The sequence below is a fragment of the Rutidosis leptorrhynchoides genome, chromosome 8 (assembly GCF_046630445.1).
Source record: "Rutidosis leptorrhynchoides isolate AG116_Rl617_1_P2 chromosome 8, CSIRO_AGI_Rlap_v1, whole genome shotgun sequence".
NCBI lineage: Eukaryota > Viridiplantae > Streptophyta > Magnoliopsida > Asterales > Asteraceae > Rutidosis > Rutidosis leptorrhynchoides.
Window position 1 is genome coordinate 207,652,451 of NC_092340.1, and position 27,886 is coordinate 207,680,336.

Genomic DNA, 27,886 nt, shown 5'->3' on the forward strand with positions numbered 1-27,886 from the left:
AAGTCTATATCGATTATAAACGATTCACAACAGTTGATTACATCGCGAGGTACTTGACCTCTATATGATACATTTTACAAGCATTGCATTCGTTTTTGAAAAGACAATCTTTCATTACATTAAAAATTGACGGCATGCATACCATTTCATAATATATCTAACTATAATTGACTTAATAATAATCTTGATGAACTCGACGACTCGAATGCAACGTCTTTTGAAATATGTCATGTATGACTCCAAGTAATGTCTCTAAAATGAGCAAATGCACAGCGAACGATTTCTTTCAAACCTGAGAATAAACATGCTTTCAAGTGTCAACCAAAAGGTTGGTGAGTTCATTAGTTTAACATAAATAATCATTTCATAATTATAATAGACCACAAGATTTCATATTTCCGTTTCTCATAAACATACGTCCCATACATAGAGACAAAAATCATTCATATGGATTGAACACCTGGTAACCGACATTCACAATATGCATATAAGAATATCCCCATTATAATAATTTCGAAGTACTAAAGCATCCGGTACTTTGGATGGGGTTTGTTGGGCCCGATAGATCTACCTTTAGAGTTCGCGTCAATTAGGGTGTCTGTTCCCTAATTCTTAGATTACCAGACTTAATAAAAAGGGGCATATTCGATTTCGATAATTCAACCATATAATGTAGTTTCGATTACTTGTGTCTATTTAGTAAAACATTTATAAAAATTGCGCATGTATTCTCAGTCCCAAAAATATATATTGCAAAAGCATTTAAAAAGGGAGCAAATGAAACTCACGCATATAAATATTGTAAAACAGTTAATAAAGCATTTGCATGTATTCTCAGCCCCAAAAATGTAAAGAGTAAAAGGGATTCAAATGAACTCACCTAATGTATTTTGTAGTAAAAATACATATGACAACATTAGATAAACTGAACAATGCAGGGTTGCCCTTGGATTCACGAACCTATATCAATTGTATATATATTAAAATGTATAATCGTATTCGAACAAGTTTATATATTATAACTTGAATTATATATTATACTTATTTAGTTTTAATTGTTTAGTATCTATATATTTAGTTATATTAATATATATATATATATATATATATATATATATATATATATATATATATATATATATATATATATATACATATGGTTAGTATTATATGAAAATATTCTTAATTCGTTATATATAATTATTTATATAAATAATGTTATTATAATTGGTAGGTGATATATAAACTATTAATATGATTATAATATATGTATTAAGTATATTTTAGGTACAAAATATTTATTTGTAACGAAAATGATAGTTTTGATAATAATGATTTACTAATAATAATTACTTTCTTAATATTGATAATACTAATATAAATAACGATATTGTTAAAATTGATACATATGTTAATAATAATAATAGTAAAACTAATAATTACGACAATGATATTTATACTAATATTAGTGAGAGTAATTGTAGTGACCCGAACTTTTCCATGTTTATATATATTAATTGAGATTGATATTTACATGATTAAATGTTTCCAATATGTTAAGCAATCAAACTTGTTAAGACTTGATTAATTGAAATATGTTTCATATAGACAATTGACCACCCAAGTTGACCGGTGATTCACGAACGTTAAAACTTGTAAAAACTATATGATGACATATATATGGATATATATATAGTTAACATGATACTATGATAAGTAAACATATCATTAAGTATATTAACAATGAACTACATATGTAAAAACAAGACTACTAACTTAATGATTTTTAAACGAGACATATATGTAACGATTATCGTTGTAAAGACATTTAATGTATATATATCATATTAATAGATATTCATACATGATAATATCATGATAATATAATAATTTAAAATCTCATTTGATATTATAAACATTGGGTTAACAACATTTAACAAGATCGTTAACCTAAAGGTTTCAAAACAACACTTACATGTAACGACTAACGATGACTTAACGACTCAGTTAAAATGTATATACATGTAGTGTTTTAATATGTATTTATACACTTTTGAAAGACTTCAATACACTTATCAAAATACTTCTACTTAACAAAAATGCTTACAATTACATCCTCGTTCAGTTTCATCAACAATTCTACTCGTATGCACCCGTATTCGTACTCGTACAATACACAGCTTTTAGATGTATGTACTATTGGTATATACACTCCAATGATCAGCTCTTAGCAGCCCATGTGAGTCACCTAACACATGTGGGAACCATCATTTGGCAACTAGCATGAAATATCTCATAAAATTACAAAAATATGAGTAATCATTCATGACTTATTTACATGAAAACAAAATTACATATCCTTTATATCTAATCCATACACCAACGACCAAAAATACCTACAAACACTTTCATTCTTCAATTTTCTTCATTTAATTGATCTCTCTCAAGTTCTATCTTCAAGTTCTAAGTGTTCTTCATATATTCTACAAGTTCTAGTTACATAAAATCAAGAATACTTTCAAGTTTGCTAGCTCACTTCCAATCTTGTAAGGTGATCATCCAACCTCAAGAAATCTTTGTTTTACAGTAGTTATCATTCTAATACAAGGTAATAATCATATTCAAACTTTGGTTCAATTTCTATAACTATAACAATCTTATTTCAAGTGATGATCTTACTTGAACTTGTTTTCGTGTCATGATTCTGCTTCAAGAACTTCGAGCCATCCAAGGATCCGTTGAAGCTAGATCCATTTTTCTCTTTTCCAGTAGGTTTATCCAAGGAACTTAAGGTAGTAATGATGTTCATAACATCATTCGATTCATACATATAAAGCTATCTTATTCGAAGGTTTAAACTTGTAATCACTAGAACATAGTTTAGTTAATTCTAAACTTGTTCGCAAACAAAAGATAATCCTTCTAACTTGACTTTTAAAATCAAATAAACACATGTTCTATATCTATATGATATGCTAACTTAATGATTTAAAACCTGGAAACACGAAAAACACCGTAAAACCGGATTTACGCCGTCGTAGTAACACCGCGGGCTGTTTTGGGTTAGTTAATTAAAAAAACTATGATAAACTTTGATTTAAAAGTTGTTATTCTGGGAAAATTATTTTTATTATGAACATGAAACTATATCCAAAAATTATGGTTAAACTCAAAGTGGAAGTATGTTTTCTAAAATGGTCATCTAGACGTCGTTCTTTCGACTGAAATGACTACCTTTACAAAAACGACTTGTAACTTATTTTTCCGACTATAAACCTATACTTTTTCTATTTAGATTCATAAAATATAGTTCAATATGAAACCATAGCAATTTGATTCACTCAAAACGGATTTAAAATGAAGAAGTTATGGGTAAAACAAGATTGGATAATTTTTATCATTTTAGCTACGTGAAAATTGGTAACAAATCTATTCCAACCATAACTTAATCAACTTGTATTGTATATTATGTAATCTTGAGATACCATAGACACGTATACAATGTTTCGACCTATCATGTCGACACATCTATATATATTTCGGAACAACCATAGACACTCTATATGTGAATGTTGGAGTTAGCTATACAGGGTTGAGGTTGATTTCAAAATATATATAGTTTGAGTTGTGATCAATACTGAGATACGTACACACTGGGTCGTGGATTGATTCAAGATAATATTTATCGATTTATTTCTGTACATCTAACTGTGGACAACTAGTTGTAGGTTACTAACTAGGACAGCTGACTTAATAAACTTAAAACATCAAAATATATTAAAAGTGTTGTAAATATATTTTGAACATACTTTGATATATATGTATATATTGTTATAGGTTCGTGAATCAACCAGTGGCCAAGTCTTACTTCCCAACGAAGTAAAAATCTGTGAAAGTGAGTTATAGTCCCACTTTTAAAATCTAATATTTTTGGGATGAGAATACATGCAGGTTTTATAAATGATTTACAAAATAGACACAAGTACGTGAAACTACATTCTATGGTTGAATTATCGAAATCGAATATGCCCCTTTTTATTAAGTCTGGTAATCTAAGAATTAGGGAACAGACACCCTAATTGACGCGAATCCTAAAGATAGATCTATTGGGCCTAACAAACCCCATCCAAAGTACCGGATGCTTTAGTACTTCGAAATTTATATCATATCCGAAGGGTGTCCTGGAATGATGGGGATATTCTTATATATGCATCTTGTTAATGTCGGTTACCAGGTTTTCACCATATGAATGATTTTTATCTCTATGTATGGGATGTGTATTGAAATATGAAATCTTGTGGTCTATTATTATGATTTGATATATATATGTTAAACCTATAACTCACCAACATTTTTGTTGACGTTTTAAGCATGTTTATTCTCAGGTGATTATTAAGAGCTTCCGCTGTCGCATACTTAAATAAGGACGAGATTTGAAGTCCATGCTTGTATGATATTGTGTAAAAACTGCATTCAAGAAACTTATTTTGTTGTAACATATTTGTATTGTAAACCATTATGTAATGGTCGTGTGTAAACAGGATATTTTAGATTATCATTATTTGATAATCTACATAAAGCTTTTTAAACCTTTATTGATGAAAATAAAGGTTATGGTTTGTTTTAAAATGAATGCAGTCTTTGAAAAACGTCTCATATAGAGGTCAAAACCTCGCAACGAAATCAATTAATATGGAACGTTTTTAATCAATAAGAACGGGACATTTCAGTTGGTATCCGAGCGTTGGTCTTAGAGAACCAGAATTTTGCATTAGTGTGTCTTATCGAGTTTGTTAGGATGCATTAGTTAGTCTGGACTTCGACCGTGTTTACTTGAAAAATGATTGCTTAACAAATTTTGTTGGAAACTATATATTTTTAACATGTGAATATTATGTAATATATTAATCTCTTAACGTGTTTGATATTATGTGATAGATGTCTACCTCTAGAACAAGTCCCATTGACTCACCTAATAATAATGAAGAGTCCAATGTAAATTGGAATGATTCGTGGACTGATTCACAAGTTCCCGAAGAGGAACCGGAAGAAGAGTCGGAACAAAAAGAAGAATCGGAACCGGAAGAAGAATCAGAACCGGTTGAAGAAATAGAACCGGTGGGGGAAATAATAAAACGGTTAAGTAAAAGAAAATCCTCAACCATCCGACCACGGTTAATTATGGTCAATGGTGTTTCCGCCAAGGAAGCAAAATATTGGGAGGATTACCAATTCTCCGATGAATCGGATTCCGACGAGAATTCCGATGATGTTATAGAAATTACCCCAACTGAATTTAAAAAGGCAAAAGAAAATAATAAGGGAAAGGGCATAAAAATAGAGAAATCTAATTCCAACCCCGACGAACTTTATATGTATCATCAACCCCCGAAGCCCTTAAGTTGTAACAATGACCCGAGAACCTCTAAACCACCAGGTTTTTCTAAACCGTTGTGGAAAACGACAGCTCGTATTAGGGGAACATCATATATCCCTAGAAACTTGGCAAAACGAACCAAAACCGAAGAAGAAGAAACGAGCAAGTCGGAATAAGATAGTTGTATTCATGTGGTGTAATATATGTAATATAGTGTGCTTATGCTTTATGATATATGTAAAAATTGCTTGTATTAATAAGTATTTTTTTTATGAATCTAACTCTTGTCTATTTTACAGTACAAAAACACAAAATGGATAGACAACCCAATATTTTAAGAGACCTACCCGGAGACATGATTGATGAAATCTTGTCTAGAGTCGGTCAGAATTCTTCGGCACAACTATTTACGGCGAAATCAGTTTGTAAGACATTCGAAGAACGTTCCAAGAATGTCTTGGTTTATAAGAGACTTTCGTTTGAAAGATGGGGGATATCACATTGGGAAACCCATAAGTTACGATGTGTTTACTTTGACGCATATATTGCGGGGAACCCAAATGCTATTTTACGCAACGGGTTAAGAAATTATTTTGACTCAATGTATCCGAATATAGGACTTCATGATTTAGAAAAAGCGGCTAACATGCAACATAAAGAAGCATGCTATGCTTACGGGTTTGTAATGTTCGCTTCTCACCAAAGTGAGAAAAAGAACATCGGGCTAAAACTATTAAACAAAACGTTCCCACAAGTGACGGAGTTGGTAATTGGGGTAAGAAATGAGGTTTTTAGGTTATTACGAGACTGTTGGTCATTACGTAACCCTCATCCCTTTGACGACGTTACAACACGCTGTCTTATCAACGGCCATAACGGTTAAGTTCCACAAGACCAAGGATGGGAAGTAATCCTAGTAAAACCAGAATGCATGACTTGTTTCTGGACGTATGAATTATGTGTCTTTATTGCCTTTGCTGAACGAGTTGTGTACTAGCTAGAATTATCTTCACAACCATCTTGTATCAAATTTATTGTGTGCTATATTTCATGTTATATGTAAAATAAGCGGTATTGTAAGTTTGTAAAATATTGTGTAAAAGTTTGAATGCGAAATATTATTATAATCAGTTTTTCATATAGAATTGTAGTAGTTGAATTGTATATTAGCTACTAAGTATGAACTTAACAGGTAGGTACTACCCGAATTTAAACTTATAAAACGCTAATATGAAGAAAAAGCTTTTATAAATGAGTTCATATTATGCTACGAAATACTATTAACTACTCTTAATATTCTGTATGATTAACTTGTTCCATTTGACTATTTTGAAGGAAATGGCACCGACTACTCGACACACCGTGAATATGAATGAAGAGAAATTCCGTACTTTTCTAGCTTCAAACATAGCTGCAGTACAGGATGCGCTACATACCAACAATAACCTTGGATCTAGCAGTATAGGAAATCGTGTAGGATGCACCTACAAAGAATTCACTGCCTGCAAACCTTTGGAATTTGATGGAACCGAAGGACCGATCGGATTGAAACGGTGGACCGAAAAGGTCAAATCGGTGTTTGCCATAAGTAAGTGTACTGAAGAGGACAAAGTGAAGTACGCTACGCATACCTTCACAGGTTCTGCGTTAACATGGTGGAATACCTATCTAGAACAAGTGGGACAAGATGATGCGTACGCACTACCGTGGTCAGCATTCAAGCACTTGATGAACGAGAAGTACCGTCCCAGAACCGAGGTCAATAAGCTCAAGACAGAACTTAGAGGGTTACGAACCCAAGGATTTGATATTACCACGTACGAAAGACGATTCACAGAATTGTGCCTATTGTGTCCGGGAGCATTCGAAGATGAGGAAGAGAAGATCGACGCGTTTGTGAAAGGATTACCGAAAAGAATCCAAGAAGATATAAGTTCACACGAGCCCGCCTCCATACAACAGGCATGTAGAATGGCTCACAAACTAGTGAACCAGATTGAGGAAAGAATTAAAGAACAGACGGCTGAAGAGGCTAATGTGAATCAAGTCAAAAGAAAGTGGGAGGAAAACGGTGATAAGAATCACCAATACAACAACAACAGCAATTACAATAATAATCGCAACAATTATCCCAACAATCGCAACATCAATCGCAACTACAACAAATGGCCCAACAATAACAACAACAACAACAACAACAACAACAACAACAACAACAGCAACTACAACAATCGTCCCAACAACAATAACAACCGCAACAACAACAACAACAACAACAATCAGAAGCAGCTATGCCAAAGGTGTGAAAAGTATCACTCGGGGTTCTGCACCAAATTTTGCAACAAGTGTAAAAGAAATGGTCATAGCGCGGCGAAGTGTGAGGTCTACGGACCAGGGGTTAACAGAACGAAAGGAACAAATGGTGTCGGAACGAGTAATGGCGGAGCAAGTAGTGTCGGAGCAAGTTATGCCAATGTAGTTTGTTATAAATGTGGAAAACCGGGCAACATTATTAGAAATTGCCCGAACCAGGAGAACACAAATGGACAAGGCCGTGGAAGAGTTTTCAATATTAATGCGGCAGAGGCACAGGAAGACCCGGAGCTTGTTACGGGTACGTTTCTTATTGACAATAAATCTGCTTACGTTTTATTTGATTCGGGTGCGGATAGAAGCTATATGAGTAGAGATTTTTGTGCTAAATTAAGTTGTCCATTGACGCCTTTGGATAGTAAATTTTTACTCGAATTAGCAAATGGTAAATTAATTTCAGCAGATAATATATGTCGGAATCAAGAAATTAAACTGGTTAGCGAAACATTTAAGATTGATTTGATACCAGTAGAGTTAGGGAGTTTTGATGTGATAATCGGTATGGACTGGTTGAAAGAAGTGAAAGCAGAGATCGTTTGTTACAAAAATGCAATTCGCATTATACGAGAAAAAGGAAAACCCTTAATGGTGTACGGAGAAAAGGGCAACACAAAGCTACATTTTATTAGTAATTTGAAGGCATAAAAACTAATAAGAAAAGGTTGCTATGATGTTCTAGCACACGTCGAGAAAGTACAAACTGAAGAAAAGAGCATCAATGATGTTCCCGTCGCAAAAGAATTTCCCGATGTATTTCCGAAAGAATTACCGGGATTACCCTCACATCGATCCGTTGAATTTCAAATAGATCTTGTACCAGGAGCTGCACCAATAGCTCGTGCTCCTTACAGACTCGCACCCAGTGAGATGAAAGAACTGCAAAGCTAATTACAAGAACTTTTAGAGCGTGGGTTCATTCGACCAAGCACATCACCGTGGGGAGCTCCTGTTTTGTTTGTCAAGAAGAAAGATGGTACATTCAGGTTGTGTATCGACTACCGAGAGTTGAACAAACTTACCATCAAGAACCGCTACCCACTACCGAGAATCGAAGACTTATTTGATCAACTACAAGGCTTGTCTGTTTATTCAAAGATTGACTTACGTTCCGGGTATCATCAAATGCGGGTGAAAGAAGATGATATTCCAAAGACTGCTTTCAGAACACGTTACGGTCATTACGAGTTTATGGTCATGCTGTTTGGTTTAACTAATGCACCAGCTGTGTTCATGGACCTTATGAACCGAGTGTGTGGACCATACCTTGACAAGTTTGTCATTGTTTTCATTGATGACATACTTATTTACTCAAAGAATGACCAAGAACACGGTGAACATTTGAGAAAGGTGTTAGAACTATTGAGGAAGGAAGAATTGTACGCTAAATTTTCAAAGTGTGCATTTTGGTTGGAAGAAGTTCAATTCCTCGGTCACATAGTGAACAAAAAAGGTATTAAGGTGGATCCGGCAAAGATAGAAACTGTTGAAAAGTGGGAAAACCCGAAAACTCCGAAACACATACGCCAGTTTTTAGGACTAGCTGGTTACTACAGAAGGTTCATCCAAGACTTTTCCAGAATAGCAAAACCCTTGACTGCATTAACGCATAAAGGGAAGAAATTTGAATGGAATGATGAACAAGAGAAAGCGTTTCAGTTATTGAAGAAAAAGCTAACTACGGCACCTATATTGTCATTGCCTGAAGGGAATGATGATTTTGTGATTTATTGTGACGCATTAAAGCAAGGTCTCGGTTGTGTATTAATGCAACGAACAAAGGTGATTGCTTATGCGTCTAGACAATTGAAGATTCACGAACAAAATTATACGACGCATGATTTGGAATTAGGCGCGGTTGTTTTTGCATTAAAGACTTAGAGGCACTACTTATATGGGGTCAAAAGTATTATATATACCGACCACAAAAGTCTTCAACACATATTTAATCAGAAACAACTGAATATGAGGCAGCGTAGGTGGATTGAATTATTGAATGATTACGACTTTGAGATTCGTTACCACTCGGGGAAGGCAAATGTGGTAGCCGATGCCTTGAGTAGGAAGGACAGAGAACCCATTCGAGTAAAATCTATGAATATAATGATTCATAATAACCTTACTACTCAAATAAAGGAGGCGCAACAAGGAGTTTTAAAAGAGGGAAATTTAAAGGATGAAATACCCAAAGGATCAGAGAAGCATCTTAATATTCGGGAAGACGGAACCCGGTATAGGGCTGAAAGGATTTGGGTACCAAAATTTGGAGATATGAGAGAAATGGTACTTAGAGAAGCTCATAAAACCTGATACTCAATACATCCTGGAACGGGGAAGATGTACAAGGATCTCAAGAAACATTTTTGGTGGTCGGGTATGAAAGCCGATGTTGCTAAATACGTAGGAGAATGTTTGACGTGTTCTAAGGTCAAAGCTGAGCATCAGAAACCATCAGGTCTACTTCAACAACCCGAAATCCCGGAATGGAAATGGGAAAACATTACCATGGATTTCATCACTAAATTGCCAAGGACTGCAAGTGGTTTTGATACTATTTGGGTAATAGTTGATCGTCTCACCAAATCAGCACACTTCCTGCCAATAAGAGAAGATGACAAGATGGAGAAGTTAGCACGACTGTATTTGAAGGAAGTCGTCTCCAGACATGGAATACCAATCTCTATTATCTCTGATAGGGATGGCAGATTTATTTCAAGATTCTGGCAGACATTACAGCAAGCATTAGGAACTCGTCTAGACATGAGTACTGCCTATCATCCATAAACTGATGGGCAGAGCGAAAGGATGATACAAACGCTTGAAGACATGCTACGAGCATGTGTTATTGATTTCGGAAACAGTTGGGATCGACATCTACCGTTAGCATAATTTTCCTACAACAACAGCTACCATTTAAGCATTGAGATGGCGCCGTTTGAAGCACTTTATGGTAGAAAGTGCAGGTCTCCGATTTGTTGGAGTGAAGTGGGGGATAGACAGATTACGGGTCCAGAGATTATACAAGAAACTACCGAGAAGATCATCCAAATTCAACAACGGTTGAAAACCGCCCAAAGTCGACAAAAGAGCTACGCTGACATTAAAAGAAAAGATATAGAATTTGAAATTGGAGAGATGGTCATGCTTAAAGTTGCACCTTGGAAAGGCGTTGTTTAATTTGGTAAACGAGGGAAATTAAATCCAAGGTATATTGGACCATTCAAGATTATTGATCGTGTCGGACCAGTAGCTTACCGACTTGAGTTACCTCAACAACTCGCGGCTGTACATAACACTTTCCACGTCTCAAATTTGAAGAAATTTTTTGCTAATGGATCGTGAGTTTAAAAGACTTCAATTCATCGAAGAACCCGTCGAAGAACCCGTCGAAATAATGGATCGTGAGGTTAAAAGACTTAAGTAAAACAAGATACCAATTGTTAAGGTTCGATGGAATGCTCGTAGAGGACCCGAGTTCACCTGGGAGCGTGAAGATCAGATGAAGAAGAAATACCCGCATCTATTTCCAGAAGATTCGTCAACACCTTCAACAGCTTAAAATTTCGGGACGAAATTTATTTAACGGGTAGGTACTGTAGTGACCCGAACTTTTCCATGTTTATATATATTAATTGAGATTGATATTTACATGATTAAATGTTTCCAATATGTTAAGCAATCAAACTTGTTAAGACTTGATTAATTGAAATATGTTTCATATAGATAATTGACCACCCAAGTTGACCGGTGATTCACAAACGTTAAAACTTGTAAAAACTATATGATGACATATATATGGATATATATATAGTTAACATGATACTATGATAATTAAACATATCATTAAGTATATTAACAATGAACTACATATGTAAAAACAAGACTACTAACTTAATGATTTTTAAACGAGACATATATGTAACGATTATCGTTGTAAAGACATTTAATGTATATATATATCATATTAAGAGATATTCATACATGATAATATCATGATAATATAATAATTTAAAATCTCATTTGATATTATAATCATTGGGTTAACAACATTTAACAAGATCGTTAACCTAAAGGTTTCAAAACAACACTTACATGTAACGACTAACGATGACTTAACGACTCAGTTAAAATGTATATACATGTAGTGTTTTAATATGTATTTATACACTTTTGAAAGACTTCAATACACTTATCAAAATACTTCTACTTAACAAAAATGCTTACAATTACATCCTCGTTCAGTTTCATCAACAATTCTACTCGTATGCACCTGTATTCGTACTCGTACAATACACAGCTTTTAGATGTATGTACTATTGGTATATACAATCCAATGATCAGCTCTTAGCAGCCCATGTGAGTCACCTAACACATGTGGGAACCATCATTTGGCAACTAGCATGAAATATCTCATAAAATTACAAAAATATGAGTAATCATTCATGACTTATTTACATGAAAACAAAATTACATATCCTTTATATCTAATCCATACACCAATGACCAAAAACACCTACAAACACTTTCATTCTTCAATTTTCTTCTTCTAATTGATCTCTCTCAAGTTCTATCTTCAAGTTCTAAATGTTCTTCATATATTCTACAAGTTCTAGTTACATAAAATCAAGAATACTTTCAAGTTTGCTAGCTCACTTCCAATCTTGTAAGGTGATCATCCAACCTCAAGAAATCTTTGTTTCTTACAGTAGGTTATCATTCTAATACAAGGTAATAATCATATTCAAACTTTGGTTCAATTTCTATAACTATAACAATTTTATTTCAAGTGATGATCTTACTTGAACTTGTTTTCGTGTCATGATTCTGCTTCAAGAACTTCGAGCCATCCAAGGATCCGTTGAAGCTAGATCCATTTTTCTCTTTTCCAGTAGGTTTATCCAAGGAACTTAAGGTAGTAATGATGTTCATAACATCATTCGATTCATACATATAAAGCTATCTTATTCGAAGGTTTAAACTTGTAATCACTAGAACATAGTTTAGTTAATTCTAAACTTGTTCGCAAACACAAGTTAATCCTTCTAACTTGACTTTTAAAATCAACTAAACACATGTTCTATATCTATATGATATGCTAACTTAATGATTTAAAACCTGGAAACACGAAAAACACCATAAAACCGGATTTACGCCGTCGTAGTAACACCGCGGGCTGTTTTGGGTTAGTTAATTAAAAAAACTATGATAAACTTTGATTTAAAAGTTGTTATTCTGGGAAAATGATTTTTATTATGAACATGAAACTATATCCAAAAATCATGGTTAAACTCAAAGTGGAAGTATGTTTTCTAAAATGGTCATCTAGACGTCGTTCTTTCGACTGAAATGACTACCTTTACAAAAACGACTTGTAACTTATTTTTCCGACTATAAACCTATAATTTTTCTGTTTAGATTCATAAAATAGAGTTCAATATGAAACCATAGCAATTTGATTCACTCAAAACGGATTTAAAATGAAGAAGTTATGGGTAAAACAAGATTGGATAATTTTTCTCATTTTAGCTACGTGAAAATTGGTAACAAATCTATTCCAACCATAACTTAATCAACTTGTATTGTATATTATGTAATCATGAGATACCATAGACACGTATACAATGTTTCGACCTATCATGTCGACACATCTATATATATTTCGGAACAACCATAGACACTCTATATGTGAATGTTGGAGTTAGCTATACAGGGTTGAGGTTGATTCCAAAATATATATAGTTTGAGTTGTGATCAATACTGAGATACGTATACACTGGGTCTTGGATTGATTCAAGATAATATTTATCGATTTATTTCTGTACATCTAACTGTGGACAACTAGTTGTAGGTTACTAACGAGGACAGCTGACTTAATAAACTTAAAACATCAAAGTATATTAAAAGTGTTGTAAATATATTTTGAACATACTTTGATATATATGTATATATTGTTATAGGTTCGTGAATCAACCAGTGGCCAAGTCTTACTTCCCGACGAAGTAAAAATCTGTGAAAGTGAGTTATAGTCCCACTTTTAAAATCTAATATTTTTGGGATGAGAATACATGCAGGTTTTATAAATGATTTACAAAATAGACACAAGTACGTGAAACTACATTCTATGGTTGAATTATCGAAATTGAATATGCCCCTTTTTATTAAGTCTGGTAATCTAAGAATTAGGGAACAGACACCCTAATTGACGCGAATCCTAAAGATAGATCTATTGGGCCTAACAAACCCCATCCAAAGTACCGGATGCTTTAGTACTTCGAAATTTATATCATATCCGAAGGGTGTCCTGGAATGATGGGGATATTCTTATATATGCATCTTGTTAATGTCGGTTACCAGGTGTTCACCATATGAATGATTTTTATCTCTATGTATGGGATGTGTATTGAAATATGAAATCTTGTGGCCTATTATTATGATTTGATATATATAGGTTAAACCTATAACTCACCAACATTTTTGTTGACATTTTAAGCATGTTTATTCTCAGGTGATTATTAAGAGCTTCCGCTGTCGCATACTTAAATAAGGACGAGATTTGGAGTCCATGCTTGTATGATATTGTGTAAAAACTGCATTCAAGAAACTTATTTTGTTGTAACATATTTGTATTGTAAACCATTATGTAATGGTCGTGTGTAAACAGGATATTTTAGATTATCATTATTTGATAATCTATATAAAGCTTTTTAAACCTTTATTGATGAAATAAAGGTTATGGTTTGTTTTAAAATGAATGCAGTCTTTGAAAAACGTCTCATATAGAGGTCAAAACCTCGCAATGAAATCAATTAATATGGAACGTTTTTAATCAATAAGAACGGGACATTTCAGTAATAATAACCTGTATTGTTTTATAACAATAATAATAATTCTAAACATATTCATAATAATAATAATAGTACTAAAAATGGTACAATTACTAATATTTACAAAAATAATAATAAGTTGCATTACTTTGTCACTAATTATAATGTTTATAATGGAAGTTTTATTAGGTTCCTAATATTAATAATAATAATACTTTTAATTATTCTAATAAACATATAATATAACTAGTATTAATAATAACAACTAATAATAACTATAATTGATAATAATAATAATAATAATAATAATAATAATAATAATAATAATAATAATAATAATAATAATAATAATAATAATAATAATAATAATAATAATAATAATAATAATAATACATGAAAGGAAAATAGGCTACCTCAATAATTAAGCTTTTTTAAAAAAAACAGCTACGACCCGGGCTCGAACCCAGGACCACTCGCTAACCCGCAACCTTCCCTAACCATTCTGCTGTCCCTGATTATCTGAATTATTCCTATCCCATAAATATAAAACCTGTTTCCTTCAGTTTATATTTGTTCATCTTCTTCCCCAATTAAACATCGACAAGAGATCAAAACTAAAGGGATTAGTTACCAACCATAATTAGATTTTTCATTAACATCTCAATAATCGTTAACAACAATTTATTGTGGCAGCATAAAAAAAATTAAAAAAAATAAAAGACAGACCTGCTGTATCGAGAAAAAAAATAAGAACTCAAAAATGGATTTCGATTTCTGGAAGGTTTTAGCCAAAATTTATAACATCAAACATGTTACAAATCATTTCTATAAAGTTTCTGGATCATCAATTGATCATAAAACATCACGTTGAATTCTAATTTTCTCATGAACGATCCTGTTGACTTTTTAATTTACAACTTTGACTCTCTAATTCGTGACCAATACGAAAAATTAAAGGCTCAAGATTTGCAGATAGTTTGAGAAATTGAATCCTAACAAATTGGCATTATTAGATTTTAAAATGGATTTCGAAATCTCTAATTTTGAAAAACGAAAACAAGAACAGGGGTCTGGACTGTTTTTCTCAAAATTTTTAGTTTAAAATCGATCAAATAATTACTGCAATGGTTTTTAATTGATAGAGAAATTGTATAGGTGAAAGACCAAATCAATAATAATGTGTAATTCGTTGGATTATATAATCCATTGTTTTGACAGGCAATTTCCAGCAGGAAATAAATAAAAAAATTAAAGTGTTTAACAAAGTCCACTGATTTGTACGAATGATTGATATAGGTAACAACTTAAAGGATTCAAACAAAAATCATACTGCAGATTGAGTGATACATGAAACAGAATGTACGATTTTTCTTGGCTTTAACAATAGATTATATAATTATTATAATAATTATTTAGTATATCTATATAAATAATAATAATAATGCTTTTAATATTCCCTAGTAAAATTATAATGATAATATTAATAAAATAATACTAGTAATATTAATAACAATAATAAAATTAATAAGAATTATGATAGTGCTAAAAATAATATTTTTTGGTAATAAGAATAATACTATTTAATAATAATTATATTAATGATAATAATCACCATATTATTCATAAGATAATACTAATAATACATAATGATAATGAATATATTATGATGATATTAATAATAATAGTGATAATGTCAATAAATTTTAGAATAAGCAATACTAATAACACCGTTAATAATATTACTATTATTATTATTAATACAAATAATAATACCAATTATAATAAATGATAATAATATTAATAATAAAAAAAATGATAGAGCAATTCTTACATATCAACTTTGATATCTATATGTTAGGTATAATAATATTATCAATACAGATATTACTATTAATATTGATAGTAATATAGTAACTGTGTTTTTATTTACAACTAAGTTTAATATATTGATATTATATCTTATTAGCTATGTAATATTTTAATAATTATATTATATATCCTATGATAACATTTATTGGATATTGAATCATAAATATACATGTAGATAATGATATCTTGTATAAGTTTGTATAGATTCTTTTTAATTGTACTTAAATTTTGTTTATTATTTTACAGTTTTATTTCTAATTAATTAAAGTGTATCCTATTTATTTAAAATACCATATATATTCTTATATTCATATTTACATAAATGTATTTAAATATTTATCTATAGACAATAGTTCGTGAATCGTCGAGGGCAGTCGAAGGTCAATTGAGTATATGAACATCGTTTCAAAATTTTCTAGACTCAACTTTACATACTTCGCTTATCGTATCGGAAACATATAAAGATTAAGTTTAAATTTGGTCGAAAATTCCCGGGTCATCACACTATCTACACCCAAATACTCTCCAATGAGAGTAACAAAAATACCTCCTATTATTCCCCCGTCCTGTATTCCTGCCACCATTTTGGACAGATAAAAACCAACACAGTAGGGGATATTAACAAAGCTTCTAGTGTTTCGAATACACTTAAGGTAAAATAAATCGTGTAAGGTCATCTTCTCCTTGTTGTTACATCTTTGTGTAATCGAATTAGCTAAAAATCTATGTATAATACGAAGCTCTGCTTTGTTAATATCCAAATAGGAGTGTCTTCCTCCCAGCGTAAAAACATTATAATTTGACATACGCCTCCAGACAGCGTCAGCGTCAGCGTCAAAATTTCTATCTACCCTTTCATCATGATAAATCAAATTTGTACAATCAGGTAGTAGCAATTCACCAGGAGTGTAAATCTGTAAAGTCCTGGCCATGTCCAGCATGGACATCCTATACATCCTACGGCCAAGTAAAAATCTAAGAAAATTCCTATCGTCTAACCTAACTACATTCATATCAAGTGATATAGTACTCATAAGCTCAACACAACTCTCTTTATATACAGGCCTACGAATGGTGAATAAATGTTCCCAATCGGGAAAAGAAGTGTTCCCATACCTTTGGATCAGATGCTGCCTAACTGAGTTAGCTAGTTGGACCCTTTCCAAAGGCTCCCAATCGATTACCCTCGACACTTCTACATTTTTCGTTACCAGTTTAAATTTGTTACTTTGGTATGTCAGGTAATCTCTCCAACTTCGATCAAATCTCAAATTAGGATGCAACTGTTCTTCATGAATCGTTGGGTGTTCTATTATTGGATGAATCGGAAATTGTACGTAGGCATTAACATATTCTTGTTGCGGATCATAGTGTAGTATGTGTTGATCAGGTTGTTGTTATTGTTGTTCTTGTTTAGGTTCTGGTTCATATTGCATTTCTGGTTCAGGTTCGTTTTCAGGTTGTCTGGATGATGATCTCTAACGACCCGTCCTAATCCATCTGGATGAAGTCCATATCGATTACAACCGGTTCACAATAGTTGATTACATCGCGAGGTACTTGACCTCTATATGATACATTTTACAAACATTGCATTCATTTTTAAGAGACAACTTGCTTTACATCAAAAGTTGACGGCAGGTATACCATTTCATAATATATCTAACTATAATTGACTTAATAATAATCTTGATGAACGCAACGACTCAAATGCAACGTGTTTTGAAATATGTCATGAACGACTCTAAGTAATGTCTCTAAAATGAGCAAATACATAGCGGAAGATTTCTTTCATACCTGAGAATAAACATGCTTTAAAGTGTCAACTAAAAGGTTGGTAAGTTCATTAGTTTAACATAAATAATCATTTCCATCATTTTAATAGACCACAAGATTTGCATTTCTCATAAATATACGTCTCATGCATAGAGACAAAAATAATCATTTATGTGGATTGAACAGCTGGTAACCGACATTCACAATATGCATATAAGAATATCCCCATCATTCCGGGATCCTCCTTTGGACATGATATAAATTTCGAAGTACTAAAGCATCCGGTACTTTAGATGGGGCTTGTTGGGCCCGATAGATCTATCTTTAGAGTTCGCGTCAATTAGGGTGTCTGTTCTCTAATTCTTAGATTACCAGACTATAAAAGGGCATATTCAATTTCGATCATTCAACCATATAATGTAGTTTCGATTACTTGTGTCTATTTCGTAAAACAGTTATAAAAACTTGCGCATGTATTCTCAGCCCAAAAATTTAAAGGGTAAAAAGGTAAATGAAACTCACTTAATGTATTTTGTAGTAAAAATAATATGACGATATTGAACAACTGAACAATGCAGGGTTGGCCTCGGATTCACGAACCTATATCATTTGTATATTTATATTAAAACGTATAATCGTAATCGAGCAAATATATTATTATTAGTGATGTACTTCATTTATATAATAGATTAATAAATTTCATTATATATATTTTCATTTTATATATATAGCTATATTAATATAGTTAAGTTATGTGTATTAAATATATATATTTATATATCTAATCTTTAATTTTATGCTTATAACTTTATTAATGATAATTTTACTAAAATTGATGTTTTTTACTAATAATAATAAAATGATAGTTTTACTTATAATGATTCGTTTAATAATAATACAATTGTAATAATAGTAATAATTATACTTTTTAATAATAATACTAATCTTTACTAAAAATGACAATTTTAGATAATAATATGTTATTGATGATAAATATAATAATATGCTTAGTAAGTATAATAACCATACTTTATATAATAATTTTAATAATGATACTAATATTAGTAATTATAATAGTTTTTCTACTAACAATAATACTAATGATAATAATGATAATATAAATTGTAAATATGATGAAATTATTAATATTTAATGATACTAGTTTGGTATATTTTCATACTACAATAATAATAATAATCCTAATTATGATAATACATATATCAATTCTAATACTACTAATAATAACACTAATAATACTTATTGATATTACTTAATAACAAAACTAATAGTAATACTAATCCTAATCCTTATGTTAACATAATAATAATAATAACAATATTCATAGTGATAACAATAATAATCATAATAATAAAAATAATAATCATAACATTAAATCATACCTTAGTAGCATTAAAAAGAAGAAAACTGCCCTAGACGGGACTTGAACCCGCAACCTCTTGCTAACCACATACAGTGCCAAACCACTCCTCTGCCATGGCTTATAAGATTTAACAATAGCCTAAATCTATTTAACCACTCCTCGGCCCACTTCTTTATTTTGGCCCAAAAGCAACAATCGGCCCAACCAAGAATCAATTTTAATGTTTTAAAGTTAAAGCCCATTAAGGGTTTTGGTTCTTAAAAGGGAAATCACAACCAACGGTTAAATGCAAAAAGGGATGGTTCGAGCAAGACAAAAACGTACACGCACCCTCTTTTTTATTTTTTTTATCTTTACAGCTCATCCCCAATAAGCATAAAATATTCACAATATCATCATCATTCTCGTATCTGTATTTGATAAAAGAATGGTACATCAACAACACCCAGCGAGTAGCAGGTGAAGGTTTCGAATAACACAGGAAATTAACTATAGGTCACTATTGCTCGTTCATAATTATAATCCTACACCATTCGTTATTTTATGTAACCCTATATCATCGTTCTATGTCTCATCGTTAATTATCTCTTCATCTGGATCATCATGTATCATCAAATTCGTTGTACTGAATCAGTAATAACAAGGCTGCTGAAGCAGCAACAACGATGAGAAAAAGAAAAAAAATATAAGGTGTTCGTTTGTGTTGGTTGTTTCAGGAAAAGAGAGTAAGGGAGAGAGGAGAAAAAAAACTGATCATTGTGGTTATGGGTTGTACTTTGTAGTAGAAACAAGAATAAACATCAGTGATTAAATTGGATTTGTAATGGTCTTCGGTGGTGGTGATAAGGTGATGTTCTATAACAATGATCACAGAACAATAGCAACATGGCATCTGGTGCTTGATTTTTTTTGTGACTATTCGAACGTAAACAGGAATGGGAATTGAAACAGTCGTAGGTGTGATTAAAAAAAGTGAGTCACGAAGGTACTTGATGAAAGGACCCATCCTAATCCATCCGGACGAAGTCCACATCGATTACAAACGAATCACAATAGTTGATTTCATCGCGAGGTACTTGACCTCTATATGATACATTTTACAAACATTGCATTCGTTTTTAAAAGACAAACTTTCATTTCATTGAAAGTTGACGACATGCATACCATTTCATAATACATCCAACTATAAATGACTTAATAATAATCTTGATGAACTCGACGACTAGAATGCAACGTCTTTTGAAATATGTCATGAATGACTCCAAGAATGGTCTCTAATATGAGCAAGTGCACAGCGGAAGATTTCTTTCATTCCTGAGAATAAACATGCTTTAAAGTGTCAACCAAAAGGTTGGTGAGTTCATTAGTTTATCATAAATAATCATTTCATAACTTTTAATAGACCACAAGATTTCATATTTCCATTTCTCATAAACATACGTCCCGTACATAGAGACAAAATAATCATTCATATGGATTGAACACCTGGTAACCGACATTCACAATATGCATATTAGAATATCCCCATCATTCTGGGATCCTCCTTTGGACATGATATAAATTTCGAAGTACTAAAGCATCCGGTACTTTGGATGGGGCTTGTTGGGCCCGATAGATCTATCTTTAGAGTTCGCGTCAATTCGGGTGTATGTTCCCTAATTCTTAGATTACCAGACTTAATAAAAAGGGGCATATTCGATTTCGATAATTCAACCATAGAATGTAGTTTTGATTACTTGTGTCTATTTCGTAAAACAGTTATAAAAACAGCGCATGTATTCTCAGTCCTAAAAATATATATTGCAAAAGCATTTAAAAAGGGAGTAATGAAACTCACCTAATGTATTTTGTAGTAAAAATACATATGACTATATTGAACAAGTGTAGGGTTGGCCTCGGATTCACGAACCTATATCATTTGTATAATTATTAACACACATAATCGTAATCGAACAACTTTATATTATTAGTGATATAAATATCATTTTAATAAATTACATGTTTCATTAGTAACCTAATTAGATATATTTATTTTTATATACATTAAATTACTAAATAATATTTATTACAAAAATTATTAGTATAGATATGTTTTATGTCATAAATATCTTTTAATACAGAAAATCTTTATTTGATATGCTAATAATAAAAAATGATAAAAATAATACTAATTATGATAAAAATTATGATAATCCTAATAATGATGGTAATTTTAGTGATAATAAAATATTTATAATAATAATTATAATATCGATAATAATAATACTTTTACTTAATAATGATAATAATAATAATAACAATAACTACCTTTGGAGCTTTTCACAAAATAAATGCCTTTGACGAGGCTCGAACCTGCAACCTCCCGCTTAATGGACACACATCCAAACCATCTAGCCAAGTCGCTTTTTCTGATTTAGATTATACCTTAATTTATATAACATTAAATTTCGAAGTCCCTGGTTACAATAATAAGGCCCATTTACTAATAGTCCATATGCTTAATTAGTTTAGATCCATCACACTAGCCCATTAATATGATTGAGATAAACAGACCGATGGATATTTGGTTTTTTTTTTTTTTTTTTAAATCGATGCAGACAACACACCCGGATGGGTTCGTTTCTTTAGGTCATCATCTTCTAATCGTGATCTCTCCATAATCAAACCGTCATCATCGTCTCACGATCATAACATCGTCAATATCATCCTCATCGTTCTTTTATTGTAACCTCATAACCATCATATCATTATGTACATGTAATCATCTTCTTCCTCATAAGATCATAACATCCGTCATCATCATCAAATTATCATCATAAATTTATAACCTTCTTCCATTATCATGATCTTTTAACATCATTTAAACATCACCAAATCATCATCTAGTCATCATAACTTTGGATTATAGAATGTATAAACGAAATTAAATGAAAGGTTGGTTTGGTTTCATACAGCAGAAACAAAAGACAGAAGTAGATGGGCGTACAATGGTTTGATAAAAATGTTGGGCCTTGACAGAAAAGGAAAATAGATAACTCGGGCAGCAGCCCAACAGAATAAAATTTGAGCTTGGTCCAACAATTCAATTTGATTATCTCGGCCCAAATATAAACTCTAGATGGGTTTGATTATACAGGAACTATTAGACGTCTTTTTGTTTCAATCACTTGCACATGTGGGGCTATCTTGTTTAGTAATTGTCGGCCAAACAGAAAAAGTATTACGTAGTAGCAGTTCCACGTATGTCCACCTTCATCATCTTTATTCTTTATCACCATTAATTATCAACATCATTATCAAAGTTATAATAACAATTGTTACAGCGAGTTTTGTAGGTGGTGGCAGTTATTCAACCCATAACAGAAACTGAAATATAATAGCAGTTAAATAGAACGAAATATGGCGGTGTTAGGAGATTGTGGTGATGGTTATCAATTTGAAACAGAAATAAGTAGCGAAGTTGGAGTTGAGGTTCGATCAAGACAGAAAAGAATGCAGCAGTTTTTACGATGGATTCAAAGTGGTTCTTGAGGTGGTGATGTTTGATTTAGCTTATGTGTGTGTATATATATATATATATATATATATATATATATATATATATATAAGCTTGTATGTACGTATATGTAGATAGAAATATAGAGTAGATAGATAGAATATATAGAAGTGAGCTTCATGAAATAGAAGGTTAAGAAGGAAAAAGATGTTGATCATGGTGGTCGTTAAAACTCAAAGATTGTTGTTGCAAGTGATCGGGTTGTCCCTGACGGGTGATCGAATCATAACACGATATAGAAAAACAAGTGGTGATGGATTATGGTGACTTTGGGATGGTGGCGGGTGTTGTTCACTACCGGAGATAGAAATATGTATATATAAGATTGGTGTTTTTGATTCCTCCACATATTATGTATGTGATATATATAAATATATCATACTCATGGTTGGTAGTAGGAAACAAAAACAGGAACTTTAAATATATAATAATAATTCATAATAATAAAATAATACAATCAATATCGCATGCGGGAGTGAATTTGAAAATGAAAAAGTGAGCAGCCATAATTTTGTATGCACTCTACCGACAGTTTCCACGGATTCTACTATATCGTGGCCATTGCTAAACAGTTAGAATATAAAAGTGTTCCTAAAAATCCTAGATTTTTAGATTAAATATATTTAATTATTTCACTCATTAACTGTTTGAAACCTGATCAAAAAGGTTCGATAATTATTTATTTTATGTTCCGATTTATATGTACGGAGTACTAATATTTAAACTTAAAAATGTAAAACTATTTTTAACAAATCTAAAATCTTCGCAATAAATTTACACACCAACTTTTATTTCAATCCTTCATGAACATGTATTATATCTATATTAAAACTAATAAAACGTTAACCGAGTGTTACAGACATTTACTAATTAAGCTCGAAATTATTTATTTTTAATGTATTCTCTTTTTATATATAAATAGTTTTAAAATAGAAAGTTTAATTACAAAAACAAATATATTATATATTTTTTAAACAACTAGATTTAATAAAACGTTATATATTTACAAGTAATTTTTATATACATAATTATATATATATATATATATATATATATATATATATATATATATATATATATATATATATATATATATATATATATATATATATATATTTATAAATATAGTTTCCATTACATCCCTTATTATTTTACATATTTATTTCCTACCATCAAATCGTATAATATTTCAAATAATATTCCAAATTATTATTTATATATACATTTAATTATATATGTATTTATTTTCAAATAGTTGTTCGTGAATCATCAGGAGTGGTTGAAGATCATTAATTACATGAATATAGATTTCAAAACTTTCGAGACTCAACATTACAGATTTTTCTTATCGTGTCGGAAACATATAAAGATTAAGTTTAAATTTGGTCGGAAATTCCCGGGTCATCACAGTACCTACCCGTTAAAGAAATTTTGTCCCGAAATTTGAGTGAGGCGGTTATGGCTAACAATAAAAATGTCTTCATGACCAATATGAGTTGATTATTAGAGGTTTATCATCATTGAATAATAATGATAAAATAATTCGATTATTCTAAGGATACGAATGAGGTTATCGCAAAAGAGTGAATTGAAGAAAAATAAGATTTTCCTTAGCTCTTGACGTAAACAGGGTTGAATTTCCAGAATTCAAGGGATTTTAAGAAAATTTTCGAAATCTAAAAGATTTGATTCTTTGACGAATAAGGAAATCAAGATCTCTATAATTAAATACGGTGGTCTGCCTCGACTACTCTGTTCGATATTTCCATTATAAATTAAACCTTTTCTGTTCCATTAATTTTCACCACTTCAATACTCAATTCCCAAATTCAAAAGATCGTGAAAATGCTTAATCCAGTTCTGATCCTTGTCCTTATCCTGATTATCGGAACAATCATTCTCCTTTTCCAACTTCTACCGGAGGAATCTGTTTATTTCTACTATGCTTTAGGGATTATTGTATTTATAATCCTCCCGTGTCTTTATATTGCTATACGCACTGATATCCACGGTTTGTAGTTTCGGTGTTGTTGTTGGGCTTTATATTTTCTCTTATATTTTGGAGCTCTTTGCCTTTTTATTATCCTCCCGACCTCTAGTAAAGCGAGTAACGGTCCAGAATTCGTAAGTATGAAATTTCGTATAAACATCGTGTTCTAAATAAGAACTAATGTATTAGCACGATTTGTTTTATCAAATTACCAGAATCACTGAGAATAGAACTATCAAGAATATACTTTCTTGATATGTTCAGAAGTTAAGCATAATGAAAGAGTTATGTAACATGGCACATGATGACGTTATGATCTGTGAATCATCACGTTTCATTAGAAACTCAGCATGACTTACTGTAATATAATCACGTTGATCAAGTGTCATTATATTATACTAACTCATGCATCAGTTCCCAACATTACTTCAATAACATTCATATTTTAAGCTCGAAATTTTACAGAATATAGAAACTAACAGTTTCTATATGATGTAATACTGATAGTACGAAGAGATTAATGATTTCAGATAAGAATAGTTATAAAAATATCTCCAGAAATATGGAGGATATTTATAATGAAAGATACGATAATATCTCGGAATATCTAAGATCAGTGGATGATAGAAACTATTGTCTGCAAGGGTTTAGAGTAAGGAGCAAGACATTCACTAAAGACTTTAGCAGACATTGAATCATTTGGATTTTTTTTTTTTTTGAAGTCAAACTTATTCTTTGTGATTTGTCCACGACTTTCTTCCTAGTTTCGCATAATCTGCTTTTCGGTACTAAATTTTTTATTGAATGTTTCCAATATAATGATACACAGGAAGCACGAGGAGGTATATAATTTTGGACGAGAATATTTATGAAAATATCCTCAGAAATATCGAAGATATTGATGATGATATTTTGGAATTTCTAAGTTTGATGGTTGATGGAGAAAGATTTTCCGCAAGATTTTAACATGACTTCGAAGCAAGATATTCTCTAAAGATTTCATCGGATCCAGAATTACCTGGATTCATTGAATATAGGGTTTGGTCCTTGTATTTGTCATTGATCTCCTTCATGGTTAGCTCAATCCGTTTTCCAGTTCCAACTTTTCTGAGCTTTTCCAACATACTATTCTTTATCATCAAACTTTCGATGATTATGGTCGTTTACAGTTATCTACAGTTTCTGCTGCTTCATTCAGCTTTTTCAACATTCAGAGTATTGATTTGTGACTGAGTACTTTTCAGAATTTCAGAATGAGAGATCATAATTCTAAGAGGTAAATGTCATATATATAACTGTTGATGTAGATATGCTGTGAGTTTTTAAAGTACTGATTGCTGATTCCCGGTAATTGTTATGGCAGTTCTCGTTACAAGATGCGGATGAGTATATGATAGGGTTTCAATGAAGAAATATAATGATTTATCGGAGAGATTTAAACCAAGAAGCAACGAGGTTGTTGGTACGTCTGATAGTAATATGGTAAAATATGGAAGGTTCCCCGGTAACAATAAAAGAACATACATAATAATCAAGTTGATAATAAGGTTGTTTCGAACGAAAAGTCAAAGTTGATTTGCTGAAGCTGTGACAAAATTTGCTACTTGGAAAAGAGATCGCAAAGTTATTTTTGCTAATAAATGCCAAAGGATCTGACGCGGCTACGTGTTAAACTTTTACTCAGTTGCCGAGAGTTTCCAGGTGCATAACTAAATGCATAAATCTTTCCCTCCGCAGATGAAGTGCGGTTGGTTCATCCTCTTGATTGAGGTGTTTTTAAGAATCATGAAAGGTTTGAACGCAGATTGTAATTTTCAAGATACAATGAGGTTTAAGATGAAATCAAGTGGCAAACTTGAAGAATTGTTTAGTTTTATATGTTATAATCAATATTTTAATTCATTTTTAATTGTCCAATCTTATTAGTCCACAGTCGATAGTCCACATTTGACAGTTCAATAATTCATATATAGTTTAATATATCATATTTGAATTAATTAATACGTGTCGTGACCCGTATACGTCTCAGACTCGATCACAACTCAAAGTATATATATATTATTATAGAATCAACCTCAACCCTGTATAGAGAACTCGATCATTACTGCATATAGAGTGTCTATGGTGATTCCAAATAATATATATAGATGCGTCGATATGATATGTCAAAACCTTGTATACGTGTCCCGATATTTAAAGTGCGTAAAATAAATAACAACAATTAAATGACGATAAATAAAGTGCGTAAAGTAAATAACAGAAATTAAATGACGATAAATAAAATTGCGATAATTAAATTGCGATAAATAAACTGCGATAAATAAAATGTAATCAGTTAGCTCGGAACAGTTAGCTAGGATTTTGTTAGCGTGGATTCTTAACAGAATTTCTCATAGTTAATTTGTTTGTTTCTAACAAATTTTATTTTGTCCAATGTTTTCTTCATTATGCCACTTGTTAGATTCTGATAGGTCAAAATTCAAATATGAAATTGAAGGAAAATGGTTATTTTGCTGTAAACGGATACGTATATATGTGGATGTAAATAGAATAGTAAATGACTTGAATCAGATTCGAAGAATGTACAGTATAACATGTTAATGTGAAAGTTAAATATTTCCTCGGGTATTACCTACCCGTTAAAATATTTTTACCATTAACAGTTTGTACAAAAGAATTTTTAATTACAATCTTTATGAACACATATATACATATATATTTTCTTCAGATGCAATCATGGATT